Source organism: Triturus cristatus, chromosome 6, assembly GCF_964204655.1.
Source record: "Triturus cristatus chromosome 6, aTriCri1.1, whole genome shotgun sequence".
NCBI classification, from domain to species: Eukaryota; Metazoa; Chordata; class Amphibia; order Caudata; family Salamandridae; genus Triturus; species Triturus cristatus.
The window spans coordinates 778,158,455-778,175,662 of NC_140589.1; the positions used below are offsets into that span (position 1 = coordinate 778,158,455).

General features: G+C 46.3%; 1 protein-coding gene across 2 annotated transcripts in view; it reads left to right on the forward strand.

Moving 5' to 3' along the window:
* The first annotated feature begins 1,443 nt into the window (after positions 1-1,443).
* Positions 1,444-17,208, forward strand: part of LOC146817864 (amine sulfotransferase-like) — a 278,102-nt gene continuing 262,337 nt past the window's right edge. For both annotated transcript variants that reach the window (XM_085611343.1, XM_085611345.1), the window contains exon 1: positions 1,444-1,582. The gene's annotated coding sequence lies outside the window, so the exon portion shown is untranslated. The remainder of the gene's footprint in view (positions 1,583-17,208) is intronic.

Here is a 17,208-nt window from a genome sequence, read left to right on the forward strand (position 1 = left end):
TGGTAATAACTTTTTCATAATAAGTATTCTCTGCCGTCCATTATAAGTATATTGCAAGCCCCTCAGTTGTTCTGTGACCATATAGAGGAACGAGGGAGAATGTCAATTTCCTTTATAAAGTTATGGAACTCTGAGGTGACTTGCAGTATCCTTTTAATGTATGCTGGGGTACTTTATTTCTTATAATACATGGTAACATCATCACCCTTCTTAAAAACCACTTACATTCTTAGTGTGTTGGCCATTCATATGGGATAGGATATTTGCAGACATAAATAATCTGTAACGCACAATGAAACACAGCCGAAAGTAGTTAGATATTTGTTGAAAAAAAATATTAAAATCGGTATAATGTAAGTCAGATTGAAAGAGCACTCTATCTCCGAATGTGTTGAACATTCATAGAGCTTCATCCTTCCTATAATTACCTAAGGAATGCAAAAAATAAATATGGTTTCATTTATATCCCTTTTCTGCTGATCACTGTTTAGAAAAACAAATCAGAAGTGTTAATTATGCTCTGTGTCCTGTCTTTTCTCTTGACCTGTGGTTGTGGTAACAAGCATTGTGATGTCAGAACTCAACTGTAGTTACTTATTAGAGTTCAGCAACTGCGTCATTTCTTTCTTGAAGGAGACTAGAGACGTCACAATTTGCCTATAATAATGAAATTAGAGACAGGCTTTTATACAGGGTTTGCAGATTTCCATTTATATAGCGCTTCATGCCTCATTTCTAACCACTCAAAAAAACATGTCATCTTACTATTAAACAATATATTGAAACTCATTTTATGCATTCTCTTCTCATCTATTGTGAGAAGAAAATTCCAAATTAAATTTGGTTGCTTTGCTGGTGCCGAAAAGTGAGGCAGAAGCGTCTCATGAATCTTTATTAGTAGTTCAGGGCCTGGTGTAATAAGCATTCTTCAATAATTAGGAAAATCAAGGACAGCGCTTTCAAGTTGTGGATAGTGCCTGTTCGCATTAGGGGCATCAGAGAACATCGGTGCATGATCCTCTGATGCCATTCCCTCGATGCCAAGTTGTATTTATGAAAGCAGCCACTGTTACTTGGTGAACAGGGTCGGCTGTTTCAAAAAGCATATGTCCATGTTCAGCGATGGAGGTCTGCTGTCCCTCACAGGCCTCCGTCCCAGCATTTGCAGGCGTTCAGTACGTCCTCAAGTTTGTTATTTCACTGGTGGAAACAAATATTTGTATTGCAGTTCTTGTTTTCGTTTGGTCTTTGACCCTACGTTCCTCATTGCCACACAGCTTCTGATATCATAGATACAAGGTTCAGAGTTGTTAACAGGCGGTTTTTTTTCGTCCAGGAAATAGAAATGCGTTGTTGAATTTACCAGAAGAAAACCCAGGAGCTCAATTATACACAGGTCCATGCAAGTTTAAGTTGCCAGTTGATTCCCTTCAGCATAAAAGTCGCCCTATTGGAAGCAAGTAAAATGTGCCAAGGTAGGCGTGGAAAACAGCCATAATTGTGTACTGTAGGCACAGCACACTCCTTTGCCGTGGTACCACTGGACTTCCTACGCTATTAACAGCCAGGCCCCCGTGCCGAGGTATGTCTAAAACCAGCAATGATTGCATGTGTCGCTGGTGGGGTGGGGTGTGGTGCGGGGCTCAGTCAAAATGTAGATGACGCTGCAGAACTAGAAACGGCGTTGTAACGTGACCCCGTTGAGCAAGTCCCGCTCCAGCTTCGACGTTTGGAATCCGCATTAAAACGTTACACAGTGCAAAGTACCAGTGCATCGCTGAGACATTACGGGGCAGATTTACAAGCCCCTTGCGCCACTTTTGCATCACTTTTCCAATGTTAAAAGTGACTCAAAAGTGGCGCAAGGGGCTTGTAAATCTGCCCCATAGGTGAGGAGAAGAACACTCACTCGAGAGAGAGAAGTGACAGCCGATTGCAATGGCCGTGAAGCTCTCTTCAAGATGGTCGATTGCACTGGAGAGCAGGGATCAAACAAAAAAAAAAGCAATAACTATTTGAAAGTTTTGGCAGAATAATATGGGTGGGCTTCGTTGGCAGTTGTCACGAATGTACTTTTGCGATCTTAAAAATAGTGAAGAGTTCAAAATGAAAGGGAAGCCTTATGCATAACACAACTTGTGAATACAATGATACTTGACAAGTAGGCTTCCCAACATTCGTTTTATCTGAGCAAGAGCAACCACAAAAACAGTTTTGTTTTCCTGGGCGTTTATACAGCGCGAACTCGAGCCTTAAGGTATCTGAGCGCTTTACACAGGCACCGCGTGCGTTACAGACGGACACATTCATTTTTGTTACACACGGGGAGATCAAGGGCCAGATGTACGACCATAGTGACCACACCGTCATCCGCTTCATTCAACACGCATGCACAGACGTCACCCAAGAATTACACTGACAATTTCATTGTGGGTGAAGAACTGCTGCAGGTTTATTTCATACAACATAAGTATGACGATAAATGGGTTATCTTACGGGCGATCCAGGGCAAGCAGCCCCTCGCTGCTCCGCCCGCCTGGTGAGCCGGCACGCACGGTGGGTCGATGCCCGGCAGTGCGGCACATATTTATTTTCAGATCATCCACTGGGTCACGTGATCTGTTTCCTACTCCCGCCCCTTCTGACAGGGGCGGAGCGTGTTGTGGCACACCCCCGGTTGGTCAGGCCCCCCAACCGCCCGAAGGACTAACGGGGCGCCGTCGCGGTCTTCCCAGAACCCCCTTCGGCTCGTGGACCTTGGCTCGGGCACCCTTACTGTGCCGGACAGGGGTACCCTTACTGTACCGCCTGTCGCAGAGGTACCCTTACTGTACCCGTCTGCCTCCAGATCGCCCTGTAACTACGCCACAGCTCTGGGGAGGCCACCGTCGCTGCCAGAGCCCCCCCTTCCTCCCTTTGCTGTTATATGTGCCCTGCCCCTGCGAGCCAGTTTATAATGGGCTAAATTAGGGGTCCTGTTCTGTAACCCGTAAAAGACGGCATTAATTTGCAACATTACTCAGAAGCCCAGGGCAGACGAACAAAGGATGTCTGTTGGCCCCACTGCCGTAAGCTTAGACGTGACTGGTGTTCCTAACCTTCTAAGCGATGCCACAGCAGATCATCCTAACGTAATTATGGGAAGATCTAGCACCTGCATATGGAGCCAGAAATGAACCATAGCTGAATTCTTCAATCCATCCATTCCCTTCATATCCTAGCACGAAGGTTTTAATTTCCACTCTATCTACAAATGTGATGTATAGATAGCGTCATGGTTCCTGAGTTGCTGCGGCTACTGCGAGGATTGCATGATTTCTCGGCTGGGCAAAACCTTTTTAACGCAACTGCTAATCGGACGCCTTTATCATGACTCCCAATATGACTGACTGAGCTGCCGAAGAATACATCTCTCAGCTCGGGGACCCAAATTTGTGAATGTTTCCCAACTCCCTGGCTCCAAGAAAGGCTGAGCGAGAAGAGCAACACCTAAATCTGTTTCTCACGCTGGGAAATATGGCATTGGTAACAAGGCATCGGTGAATTAGGCACTTATGGACCTGCAATCTTATTAAGATTTTTCAATTGGCAAAATTAAGTGCCTTCCTGGCTTGTAATTGTGTTCCCAACAGCTACAGCACAACAAGCAGGGTGAAGGTAGCGTGTGAGTCAGCCACTTTACCTACGTGTATAAACACAAGCTGACATCACGGGTATATAAATTTGCTTCCTGTCACAGTGTATTATCCTATTGTTTACTGCAAACTGACCCATATCTTAGCAACATCTCCTCGTTTTTGCCTTTCTACTTGCAAATTAAGCTACATTAAATTGGACGATAGAGTCTTATACTAGTCCCGCTGTCCATCCCAATCTTTTCCTGCTCTCCACTGGGACAGCGTATCCAATAGCCTCGCTTGTTGAATAGAAGCTAGCTTTCGGACTTTATCGCTGCTGGAAAGGTCAATAGGTTTGCCTACAGTCCTTGTTATACCGGTGTTGCTGTGCTATAGGTAATTCGTTGCACCGCCATAGTGGCTTGAAAATGAAACGTCTTATTTTATCAAATGATTTGTTGTGAGCCCCAGTTATGATTTTGTTCATATCTTCATAGTTGACAGTGTCTCTATCTTGCCAATACCTGGGTCACGTCCGCCTTAAATGACGACATTACATCTGGCTTTACGCTAGCCTTGCCCATTAACCTGTCAAATGTCTGTGGAGAGCAGCACATCTCTGGTCATGCTCATTTCAGAAGGTGTTAAGCCCTTTCCCTTACTAGAAAGTTTAAGTGCAAAATTCAAGAGGTATGGTCGCTCTCTGCTCTCTCAATTATTACCATGTAGATGAGGGCATGCCATACAAGGGTGTCTGGTTGAAGTATGCACAGGTAATTGACACTCATTCTGGGGTGTCTGGTTGAAGTATGCACAGGTCATTGACACTCTCCCACGTGCAGTGCTGTGAACCGTTTGAAGTAGTTCATCAGATTCAGCCCGCCACCCCCTAGGTGGAGGCTTGCACTCCCAAACTTCTGCTAGTGTAAAACCGGGCCACACCTCCAGTTCAGTGAAATTTAGTAATTCACGGCACTGACAACCCCAGGGGCCAAATACTGGGCTGTGTAAATGCGGCCCAATACTACCATGAACAATTAGCTTGGATTGGATGGGCGTTAACCTAGGCTGGCTGAAGGCAAACCCTTTGACAATCACTCCTGGCAAGATGTGCCAACGCAGGTAGAATAAAGAGTTATCCAGCCCGCCTTACTTCCTTTCCCAGTTCGACACAGGTCGAAGAAGAATGCCCCTTCCAGAAAGGTCCTGGCCTTATCCCTGAAGCCTATCCATGCAGCATTCTACCGGAAATCTACAGCATTGCTTTGTAAAGCTTTTTCTGGTTCCACATTTGTTTGTGGTCGATATGCTCTCCCTCAGTTTGAACAAAATCTTAGCTAATCGTATGCCTGCCTAATTCCCAGGGCTGTCTGGCTTAATGCTTTACGCCTGGAATTGCCCCACCAAACGTAGCCTTGCACAGGAACTTAACTTGGTTGTCTCAACTTTCCTTTTAGAGATAGGAACGCCCCCCGTGCTCCTTGTGCTTACTAAATGGACCCGCTCCTTAGTTTCCAGCACACAATGCACTCAAATGTCATCTGACCCTGGTGCCTATCAAACAACAGTGACAGCCTCTGTCACCTTCATACAATACATAAACAAACCTCACAGGTCGCAGAAGCGGCAAGCCAGGCTAAGTCTCAGTAAACCATGTCACTCTGTGCTGTCCCTGGCCTCCCTGTGGGACAGGGAGAATAACCGCAAAGATGTTAAGTATGATAGACAAACCCAGGCCTTCCGCCCGTCTCAAAACAGCTCATGCTGCTGCCTTTCCTGTATAGACTAAGTTGCCACTATGACTGAGTTGCAGAAATATCACACCAGCTGTTTCCGAATAGCAAGGCTAAAGATGAAAGGCAGCCGCATCTCTTGACTTAACCGTGGAACTCACAAAATACCTTCAAGATGTTATGTATGACACACAAACCCAGGCCTACAACTTGCCTCAACACAGCACAGGCTGCTGACTTTTCTATATACACTAAGCTGCCACTATGACTAGTTTGAGAGAAACCTTACCCCAGCTGTTTTCTAATAGCAAGGCAAAGATGAGGGACAGCAGCATCTCTTGACTCAAGCGTTGACTTACAATAATAACATTGGTCGCTCAATTTCTGTGTTACACCTTTCCACAAGCTGACCATTGCATCATGGTTGAGACTGGGTTTAGGCTGAACCTTGACATATTTGTACATCTGCTGCCAGGGAACATATATCTACATATATACCTTCCCTTATCCTGTTGCACCACTTGGTACACAACTTCGTCCCTTCGTACCCACCGGCATGGAACTAATGCCAACGAGATTCCCCCCCTAGTACCGGATAATCCTAATAAATGCTGCATTTTGGGACAAAGATACCAGGGAATAAATGCAAAGGGGGGCTCTCGAGTGCGTGTGAACCCATGTCATTGCGATTAGTAACAGTAGCTCTGTTCGAGCGAGAACATGCGACTTTATTCATTTAATCAATTACTCGGCAAAGCATGCCATTCCCCAACTTGGACATACACACAACCGCCTCTAGTGTCTTGCAATACCAGCTATTCCGAATCTGGCTGACGAAAACTACCATTGGCCAAAAGCTAAACTAAACTATACCATATGTTTCTCAAAACGCATACCATAAACCGTAATGAGTACAGACTCGTCATAGATAATCCTGCCCCCCCAAACCTTTCATAGGGAACTGGAGAGAAATGAACTCAATTGCGCAGGGCAAGAAATACCAGAAGTTACTGCTGACCACGTTTCCCAGACCACACTCTCAGATGCATTGAATTAGTTATATAGCGCCACTCCTACCAGTGTAGGGTGTCCCAGAACTTTGCATCTCACACAGAATCCGCCGAGCCAATCAATCATATGCATGTGAATCAGTGTATAGGAAATGTAACCTGAGCCAAAGGACGCAAAGTGTAGGAGACTCATGTCATCCCTACTGGCAGGCAGTTTAGTTCAGGGCTGCTTGGTGTGGTGAAGCAAAAGCTCAGTCAGTTTCTTAGCCAAATTAACCCTCTTGCAACATTAATCAATGTTCTAATACTGTATGCTTAGCGGTGTGTATGCAGCTCTAGGATGAGCGTTTGTGGCTCGCTGTTGACTATCAGGGCTTTAAGATATACATTGCAAGTAACCAAAGGATGCCTCTTTTGAACACAGTAACCCGCTGACCTATTCACATCATACGCACTCTGAAATCTACTTGGCACATGTTTTATGCAGCGGGCAATTAACCCTCTGCACTAACTACACCGAAGTCAAATCCGCCACTATACAAATTCCTGATCTTTCTACCGGAAGATAACGAATTACCCGAGTTATCTTGACATGTAAGTGAGGCCTGGAATTGCAGCGGAAAGAAACTCAGCATCCGGTGCTTCAAAGCATAATAAACTTCCGAACCGGCAGGAGGAGACGGCGGGGAACCGCGACAGGGGACAAGATAGCGGAACATGGTGGCATGTCAAGAAAAAACAGGGATCGGTGGTGAGCCCCTGAAAGGAATAACTGTCTTCTGAGAGCAGCACCTGCTAGGTGTGAAGGGAAGTGTACAGCCTACTCTCGAATGGATCCTGGCTGAACAGTGTAGGGGGGTTAGAAGTCACATTATGGAAAGGTGGACCCATACAACGAAGTACACTCAGCGGCACCGGGGCAGTGACGTATGCGGGGTTTGGTTCTACTCACAGGCCCTCTGATACGCCAAAACGCACCTAATATATCTTTCCTGATTTAGTCATATCTAATTAAATTGTCTCTATAAAACATGTCATGACAAAAGAAAACAGTCCTTATCGTTATGTAAAGTCCTCAATGGGTGCCTTCCAGACAACACGTGGTTGTGTAGTGGTGATGGGTACTGTATATGTATGTACCACTATCATCAAGGAAGGGGGTGGGGGACCAACCCTGAGCCATGACTGAAACATGACTGAACCCCTAGTGACTCCACCCTCTTTCCTCTGCCACACATTGAGCCCATATTATGAATTCCCCGAGTAAATGCTTTCTAATTCCAAGACTGCTAGTGGCCCTGCTCGTAGTTTTCTTTTAGGAGAAATGGATCATATTTAACGTTGGAGCATTCATCTGCACAATACCTTCATTGTATCTTTAAAAGGCCCTGTTTGTGCGCACGGCTTTACTTTCTAAGCCTAAAAGAGTAGTAACCCCAACATGTTAAGACAAAAGCAAAGTAAAATAAATACATGCGCTGTGTGATGAATGCCTAGCGCTGTGTCTCTATGTGTGTCTAAAGCATACAAACAGCACGCACTTCCTGGCCCTAATTGTGGTCCGATTCCTCCCACTCTTGGTTAATTAAAGAGATGCCACTGATGCTCTGATATTTACCCGCTCAGAGGTGCGGGAGAGCAGTGGAAAGAATAAATACATGCGCTGGGTGATGAAAGCCTAGCGCGGTGTCTCTATGTGTGTCTAAAGCATACAAAACAGCACGCACTTCCTAGCACTAGTTGTGGTCCGATTCCTCCCACTCTTGGTTAATTAAAGAGGTGCCACGGATGCTCTGATCTTTACCCGCTCAGAGGTGCGAGAGAGCAGTAGAAAGTGAAGCAAACGGGATGTCTGCTCCACTGCGGAGCTACTCAGACTTAAGCTAGGAGCCCAGCACCACGAGAGAGGGAGGAGCAAACTCCGCCCCTGAATCCCAAAGACCATACAATATACTACCCAGACCGGACCAGAGGAGCTTCGAACCTCTTCAAGGCGCTATACAGAATAATAATACCGTCTCGGAGAATGTGATTGGACAGCTTCAAATACCAAAAGAACGTGCAGGCTCGGTGTTTCCTTTCTGGCATTGATGGCCCGTGCAGATGTAACAGAAGAAAGGCGCCTTCTTATTATTGTTGCGTGTTATATAACGCGTGAAACCAACCCACCGGTCTTGGCGCGCTTTACACGATCACCGTATTTACATTACACGTTCAGGAAAAAATAACAGGATGTAAGCCGATACCAAGATTCGAACCTGCTTCCTCAGCTCTTAAGTCGACAGCTCTGGTCATTACGCCACAAGAGGATACACCGGAACTCCGAGGGACCACGTAATGTCCCGCAACACAGGGTGTGGACGCGCCGTAAAACCAACTCACAACCCCCGAGGTCTATTTAAACGCGCCACATAGTTGATATATCACGCGGCCCACTCGCCGGCATTGGCGCGCTGCTAACGATCACCGCACCCCCTCAACACATTCCGTTACCGGAAGGGGTGACACACCGTCCCGCGATACAGGGTGTGGACACAACGTGGAACCCACACACCACCCCCGAGGTCTATCAAGACGCGCCATAACGTTGCTGGGCCGTGCCGCTTAAACGTGAAACCGGAGCACTCCCATTGCCGTTGTATAGCAACAACACGCGTGAGGCTTGAATACATGTTAGGATTGACTACATGACCTGCCGTCCGGGCAGGGATCGTTGCAGCAGGCACTCGACCCACATCGCTAACTTGCACTCAATTATTTGCATAACAGAAACTGCGCATAGACAGGGATCTAGACAGCCAATGCTCGTAAAGCCACAGTTCTAAATTGTCTTCGATTTTTTGGACTTCCCTGTCAAAATCGAAAGCCTGACATGGTGACGGTACTGACTGTTCACCCATAAATGCTATAGTCACAATAAAGGTTGCTTTATGTTTAGGCGGACAGAGTAGCAATCGTACAGCAGGAATACACAAACTGCGTCAAGACGTAAGAAACCGTGAGTACATGTTATTGTCATGACCTACGATTGAGTTGATGGCCTTCAACATGCTGTGCCAAGGACGTTTCTAACTGTCGATATACGTTGACAAATAACTGTGCAGATGTTTACAAAGCCAATTAGGCTTAGTCACGGGTCATGGGTCAGATTCAGCTCTGTGTAACGAATCTGGATGATACAGCGGTATGTGCCCGGCTCAGTAGGCAGCCCCACCGTGCACGAGGACAATATTTACCTTCGCCGCACCCGGGAGCATGCATCACCAGTGGACGGCGTTTCGCCATCTAGCGCGACTTAACCTGGGATATTGGAGCGGCCACACAATCCCCTTAATTATATTATGAATTCAATTCAAACCCCCGTATTGGATCGATTGCACTACTGCGCCTTCGCGTACATACTGCCATACTGTGAAAAGCATGCTGATGCAATGTGAACATCGGCTTTCGATGCGCCAAATCAATCAGTGGACCGACGCCCACACCGATACCCGACACCCCCGAGGCCAGCTATGTTGCGGAGATGCCCGCACACTCTACCCTCGATGCTACCTGTTGCCCGTAATCAGCCCGGCTTGGGCCCTGTCCCGCATACCCTCCAGGGCCTCCAGCGAACGTGATGGACCCCGGGAAAGATGGCCGTGCCTCGTGGGGGGGGAGGGGGGGCGGTGCCTGCAAACACGTGTACAATTGAACGCGCCTGCGACTCGCAACCATCCACCCAGTCCAATACCGGACCTCCCGTTACCCTGCCCCCCGCAAACGCGCCACGACAATGCCCCCCCAGCAACACCCGTACTGCCCCGCAGGGACACAGGCCCATGCTTGCGCCCCCCACACCCATGGCCATCCGGGCCACAGGGCCCTGTCCACCTGGTCATGCCCAGGGACAGGGCCGGGGTGGGAGAGGTTAGCAAGACTCACCGAAAGTTGATGATAACCCGAACAGCACGACGACGCTGAAGGGGGGGGGGGCGATCGTAGTACCGTGGAGCCGACGGCAGGCAATACGCGTGTCCGGGCAGGAGCGGCGCGCAGGAAGCAGAGGAGGAACTGGGCGAGAGGAACGCCTATGTAGGGGGGTGCTAGCCTCGCCCCCCTAACAGCCCACCTCCACCTGCACACTCATTGGGAGATCTCCTCCCTGGGCGCGGCCTCGCGCGCGAGGCAGAAGAAGGGGGAGGGGGAAGGCTGCGACGGGCGGCCACTAGAGAGCTGCCCTGCTGATGTCCCACTGCGTGGGACGCGGGCAGCGGCATTCTGTTTAGCGAGTCGCAAATTGCACAGAATTACTGCTCGCAATTTGCGAGTAGCTAAACTGAATGTACAACAGTGTCTCAGACACTGTTTGCGATTCCCAATAGGTTCGCAAATTATATGCCTCATCAATATTCATGAGGCAAGCGCAATTTGCGACCCCATAGGGAATGTCAGGCACTCACAGGGATGGTGGCCTGCTGGGGTCCAACGACCACCATGTCTGTGACTGCTTTTTCAATAAAGCAGGTTTTTTTGTACAAATGCAGCCCGTTTTCCTTAGAGAAAAACAGGATGCATTTAAAAACGAAAAGAAAACTTTTCAGTTTCATTTTTTAAGGGCAGGCAGGGACATTGACAAAGGGGAAGGGGTCCCCTGGGGACCCCTTCCCGTTTGTGAGTTACCACCTACTTCCCGCTTGAAGTAGGTGGCTGTCGCAAAACAATCATACATTGGTGTTAGACTCGCTATTAGGAAAGGACCCCCTTGGCACGCCTTTTCCTAATACCGAGTCACAAATCATATTTTGCAAGTCATTAATAGGTTAGCGACTCGCAAAATATGGTTTGTGCATGGGGCAGACCAATTTTGCAGTCGCATACTAGCCAAATTCCTGTTTGTGACTGCAAAAAACAGTCGTACATCTGCCCCTAAGTGTTTTGCCCACAATCACAGGATGCTGTTGAGCCTCTCTGCCGAGACTCCGAACCCGGTTCCCCCGCTTTGAGAGGGGATACAGCCCTAACCATTCGGCCACATTCTTAATTATGGTTACACAAGGACCACATATTGCAACATGAAGCACTGTAGAAATCACTAAATTTTGGGGCACATGCATCAAGTAATTTTGTGATCGCAAACAGTGCCATTCGCAATATTTGTCTGTTTGCGATTGCGAAATGGCCATTTCTAATGCATGAAAGCTTTCTAAATTCGCAATTTAGGGCAAACGCTTTTCCCTAACTTGCGAATGCAAATAGGGAATCGCAATTTGTGATTCCCTAATGCTCATGCAAGAAGCATTTCCTAAATGCGAATTGTGCATTTAGGAAAAGCTAATTACCATCAACTTCAAGTTGATGGTAACAATGTGCATTATTAGAAAAATGCACAAACTGAATTTTTCCAAGTGCCATGTGGCACACACATGGCATACATGTGCATCTTTTTTTGTTAGGGGCGCCTCAGGGGGGCTTAGGCAACTGGGCACCTTTGCCTTTGCATTACCTAATTTGCAAATACCAATGAGGTAATCGCAATTTAGGCAATGCAAGACCATTCTCACCTATGGGCTTTGAGGTCCATAGGAAAGAATGGAGTCGCAATTGCAAATGGGAATTCCCTATTTGCGTTTGCAATTCTTAATGAATTGCAATTAGAGAATCGCTATTTGCTGTTTGTATTATTGCATTGCATTTTCCTATTACCAAATAGCAATTTCTTATAAATCGCTAATTGGTAATCGCAAAATGAAACTGTGATGCATGCACCCCTTTGTGACTTAATAAAATAACTTTTTATGAGAAGCTAAACTAATGCTTTTTTAACTGAAAGATGAGGGACTGTAACTCTGTCCTTCAATTGGGAAGGGTTCATAGGTCATTACATCGACATAGAGAATAGTGGAAAGAAAAAAAACTTTTTTTAACCTTAATTGAGTATACGGCTCTAGAGAATTTATTATGCATTATTAATCTATACCAGGTAAAGATCGCAAACAGAATCACAATGTACCAAATGAAGTTGATTTGTGAATGAGAATAGCAATAGAGGGAGAACGGAAAACAAACGTTTTACTATTTCACTAGTATGTGTTATGACTCTTATGGATTCAATTAGAGTTTGCCAAAGCGAAAGCCCCATACTAAATTAACAGTTCACCTTTCCCACCGAACTGCAGCCTTATCTTGAGGTCAGGAAACCATTAGGAGCCGTATTACAGATAATGTCCCGGAGCAGCAAAAGGTGAATATGCCTACTTTTTTTGACCAGGGGCACTATGGTATTACAGAAGGGAACACAGACACTTGTGCGGCCCCTTTTGTAATACTGATAGCGCTGGCGCACACAGTGGCTATACCTGAGTTTGCTGCCCAGTGATGGCCCGTGCAGACAAGAGCAAGGAGGTGCTGGGGGGTGGTTAGGGGGGTGGCGACAGATGACGACAAACGGGGGGGGAAGGTGTCAGACAACATCGAGGGAGAGTTCAATAAAAAAAAGAAAACTTACCTTGCACTCGCTGCTGCCCCAAAAAAAGTGCCGCCCGGGGCAGACCGCCGTCCTGCCCCACATAGCTATGCCACTGGGCGCACATGTAGTGCTTGCACTATCTTCTTAAGGTATTCCCTCATTTGCATGGGGGAGTGGCCTTGTGCAAATGAGGGAATCAATTTGATGTTTTATGGATGCTGACACTGAGGCAAACGTGTCCTTAGGAGGAGTCACTCACTGCACTCACTGCAGGGATCTATATCCCCTCTTGAAAGTGCAGGCGGTGATATATTTTGAAGCAGCCGCTCCGAATTTCAATTAATGTGCTACCCCACTGGATGCTCAAGTCCACAGCTTCTCCAAAGCAGTGCATTAATTGTTATGGGGTACACTGTCCCTGTTTGCGTCCACAAACCTGATTAAAGGTGCACCGAGGTGCAAACAGAGACAGCGCACCCTATCACTAATATGGGCCTAGGTCTCCAAATATGGAGTCTAAAATGGCTCAGCTGTTGGGAAGCATAACCTGAATGCCCATGCACCAAAGGACTAGCAGTGTGTTAGATGTAGGGCTGATCTTCCAACATATATTTCCCTGCCTGCGGAAGAAAAAAACTCAAAGACCCTTATGATGTACCATAAAAATAAACTAAAGGACTATACCTACCAATAGTCCCAATACCATTACAAAATAATCAGTTAGTTGGCAGTGAAGACGGTTCAATTGTTTATTAAACAAAATACTCTATAGAGGAGCCTCTCCGAACCTCACCCATCAGGTGCGCAGAGAAGACTGTTGGCTCGTATTCAAACATGAGGTTATATACTTTTCAGTTCAACACATACAATCACTGTAAAAGGAAAAACACCAGTTGGCCCTCGAGCTCCAGGAAAGGCCATATATGGCACGCATCAGACCAGTACAAAGGCTTGACTATCTATTACTGATGAGGTCAGGAGGGGTGACTCCCTTTCGTCTTGGTGCCTGGGAGTGTAGACACGGCGCCTCCAGGAATGCACTTATCAACCCCAAAGCCAGATGCGACATTGAGTCTTAGAACAGTCGAGTAAACAGCCTACCTTCAGCTGCTACCAGTAACTCGGATGAACTGGGGCCTGACAACTGCACGTGATCAACGCGTGATCACGGCCCATGCTCGAACATATGTTCAGAATATGGCGTCTGTATGGTTCTCAGCCTACTCTTTTAGCAATAGATATACAGGGAGGAAATAAACGAATTTCCTCCAAGCAAAAACATATATATCAAACAGGGAGTGTACGTATAGATGCATCATGCTAACATAATATAGGTCCGATACTCCATATATATGGGAAATCTACCTTTTTTTTTATCCCTCAGAACGGCCCTTTTAGCATGATGTAGCTAACTAAAACAGTTCAATCTTCACATATTCCCTCATCAATCTGCATTAGGTCTTTGAGCTCCTGCTGAACTAGCTGAGCTTTTACCGCTGTTGGGGATGGACCAGACACAGAGGAAGTGAGTTTTGTCGCGCAATAAGAGCAACATGCAGGTCCACATTGTACACAAACACAACACGTGAATATGATACCGGCTACACATGCCAGTACCATCAACATTTTCCATCCCCAAGCAGACAGCAAACCCCAGAACCAACGAGAGAGAGACCACGTACCAGTTTCTACATGTATCTCGGAAGCTAAACGATGTAGCTTCTGAATAGCCAAATGAACGGAGGGGGCGGAGTCAGGAATATAAACACAACAAGAGCTGCCGATCACACGGCATGCTCCTCCTCGATCGGCCAAGATAACGTCCAAAACCATACGGTTTTGTAGCAAAACGAGTCTTGTCGCTTGCAGCTCTACTGTTATATTGGTCAGTATTCCTGCAGTAGTGTTAATTACCCCTTTAACTACTCTAGACAAACGTCGTACTTCTTGGCTAGTAATCATAGGCCCCCAAAAGGGTAGCACTCCCTTCATAATATCGGTGAAATACTGCAGTGGAGTATCGGTCTCATCTATATCAGTGGTATCTATGACTCTTTTATTTCTCCTAATAAGCACGCTACGTTTATCTAGTCGATGATCCTTGTGATAATTAGAAGGGGCAATATAGACTGGAGGGTACAGGAAGGACAGGTAGCAACGTCCAGTCCAACCTCGTGGAAGCCAAATATAGGCACTTTCTCCACAGATAAAATATACATTAGGAGGGGCTAACAACGGAGGGCTGCTAAGGGTACGCAACTGATAAGTGTAATTACATCGGCTTTCTCCTACTGATATGTACCCTGCTCCTTGAACACAAAATGTTGAGGTACTGTTTAATACAGGCACTGTAATAGCCCTATCTTCAGTAACATTACAGTCCTGAAAGTGTCGATAATATTGAGTGAAATTGAATTCAACAAAGTCCAAAATTTCATTTTTCAACCAAGTGGTATTTTCATGCATTATATACATATTCATACAGGCATTCGGATCTAAGGTTCCCTCTCCATTATTCCCATTGGGGTTGAATCCTTGATGAACCTCAATAAATGCTAAAATCATTTCATAATCTCTCTCTGAAAACCTTCGAGCGTCCACAGTGTTATGCATATACATCATGGAAAGCAATTTGAAACAAGCCTCGCAACTTCCCAGATAAGACAAAGGTAGGGATATAAATAAGTCGTGCTTGTGCATGACAGATGGTAAAAGACCACAAACCCAACAATTTGTAGTATTGGTGGCACTGTGTGCTTGATGAAGCATTTCAATGAATGCGTTTTTCACATAGGTCTGACGATGCCTTTCCTTATGTGGGGCTAAAGTATGAAACACATGTTCCGGAGGTGGGGTAGTGGTTCCTAAAACAGTATGCATAGGGTGGTGAAATTCTAAATATATGAATACTCCCAGTAATATAATTCGCAATATTGCTATAGTAGCTATAAATGTAATTTTAACACGATTGGTCCAACTAGAAAAAACAGGCATATATGTAGGAAAATAGCGTGGTACAAAAGGACGTTCCTCCTCAAGAACAAAACGAGCAAAGGGATACATGCTAACTAAAAGTCCGACAATAAACTAGGGCAATGCAGTCCAACCTGCCAGAGGGTACTTCTTTCCTGTGTCCGTTTAGAGCCTCACAGGCAGGCTCCTATCGTTCATCACAGATAATACCAAAACAAACTTCTCACGTTGGAGTTATGTTCTCACACAACCCTTGAAGAAAACACAACCTGGGCCCCTTTGAACATGAAATTCAGTCTTTCTTTCTGAACAGAGCAAACAAATGTTCAAGGCTCTCAGCGTGTTCAGTCCAGTGTCTCGCTCAGTACACCAGACGCGTATCTAACAGACATTCATAGCACAGGTATGTACCCTATCACTCAAGTCTCTCCCTATCTCCTACCATGTTCACCTGGTGTACCTTGCTGTTTTCTGGCCCGAAGGTTGTATTGAGTATGGCCAGGCACTTCTTGATCAGAGAACAAAACAGAGGATGACGAATCCGGTGAAACAGGGGTACTGTGAGCCCCTGAGTTAGCTGTAGGAACAACAGAATCTGGGGCAATCAATTGTGCTGATGACAAAGCCCCTTCCGAGCCCGGTGCACCTTCTCCTTGCCCTTCTCCAATTACCTGGGCGTCAGAAAAAGGGATGAATCAGGGAATTCGCTCCCTTTCCTGAGTCAGAACCCCGTCCTGGATTCGCTGATCATATGGAAGGGTAGTTTATTTCAGATGTGACACATGAATCCAGTGTCGCTTGCCGTTCACTTTTACCGCCGTCCACGTGGCCAACAAGACTTGAAATGATTCAGACCAACGAGGATCCAAACTGGATGTTCGCTGATAGTTACGGACCAGAACCCACTGTCCTGGTTCCAAGCCATGTCCGGGACCCTCCGGCAGGGGCTACAAAACTGCTGAGACCTGTTGATGAATGGAACGAAGATCTTTAGTCAAAGCATACAAATAGTCTGTCAGCATAGGATACTCTATATCACGAAACGTTCTGGGTCTCGGGACGCCCCAAACATTAGCAGGGTGCCCAAAAATGACCTCATATGGAGAAAAACCGGAACGAGAATGTGGAGTAACTCGTATTGACATTAATGCCAGCGGCAGAGCATCTGGCCACCTCAATCCAGTACTTTCTTGAATTTTGGCTAATTTGAACTTTAATATCCTGTTATACTTCTCGACGAACCCAGCGGACTGGGGGTATCGAGCCACATGGAATCTCTGTTTAATCTGTAGTCCATTACACATATGTGTGATGAGTTCTGAATTAAAATGTCTTCCATTGTCACTCCAGATCACACGAGGCAATCCGTAGCGAGGGAAATACTCCTTTACCAACGCCTTTGCCGTTGCCAAAGCAGTGTTTTCTTA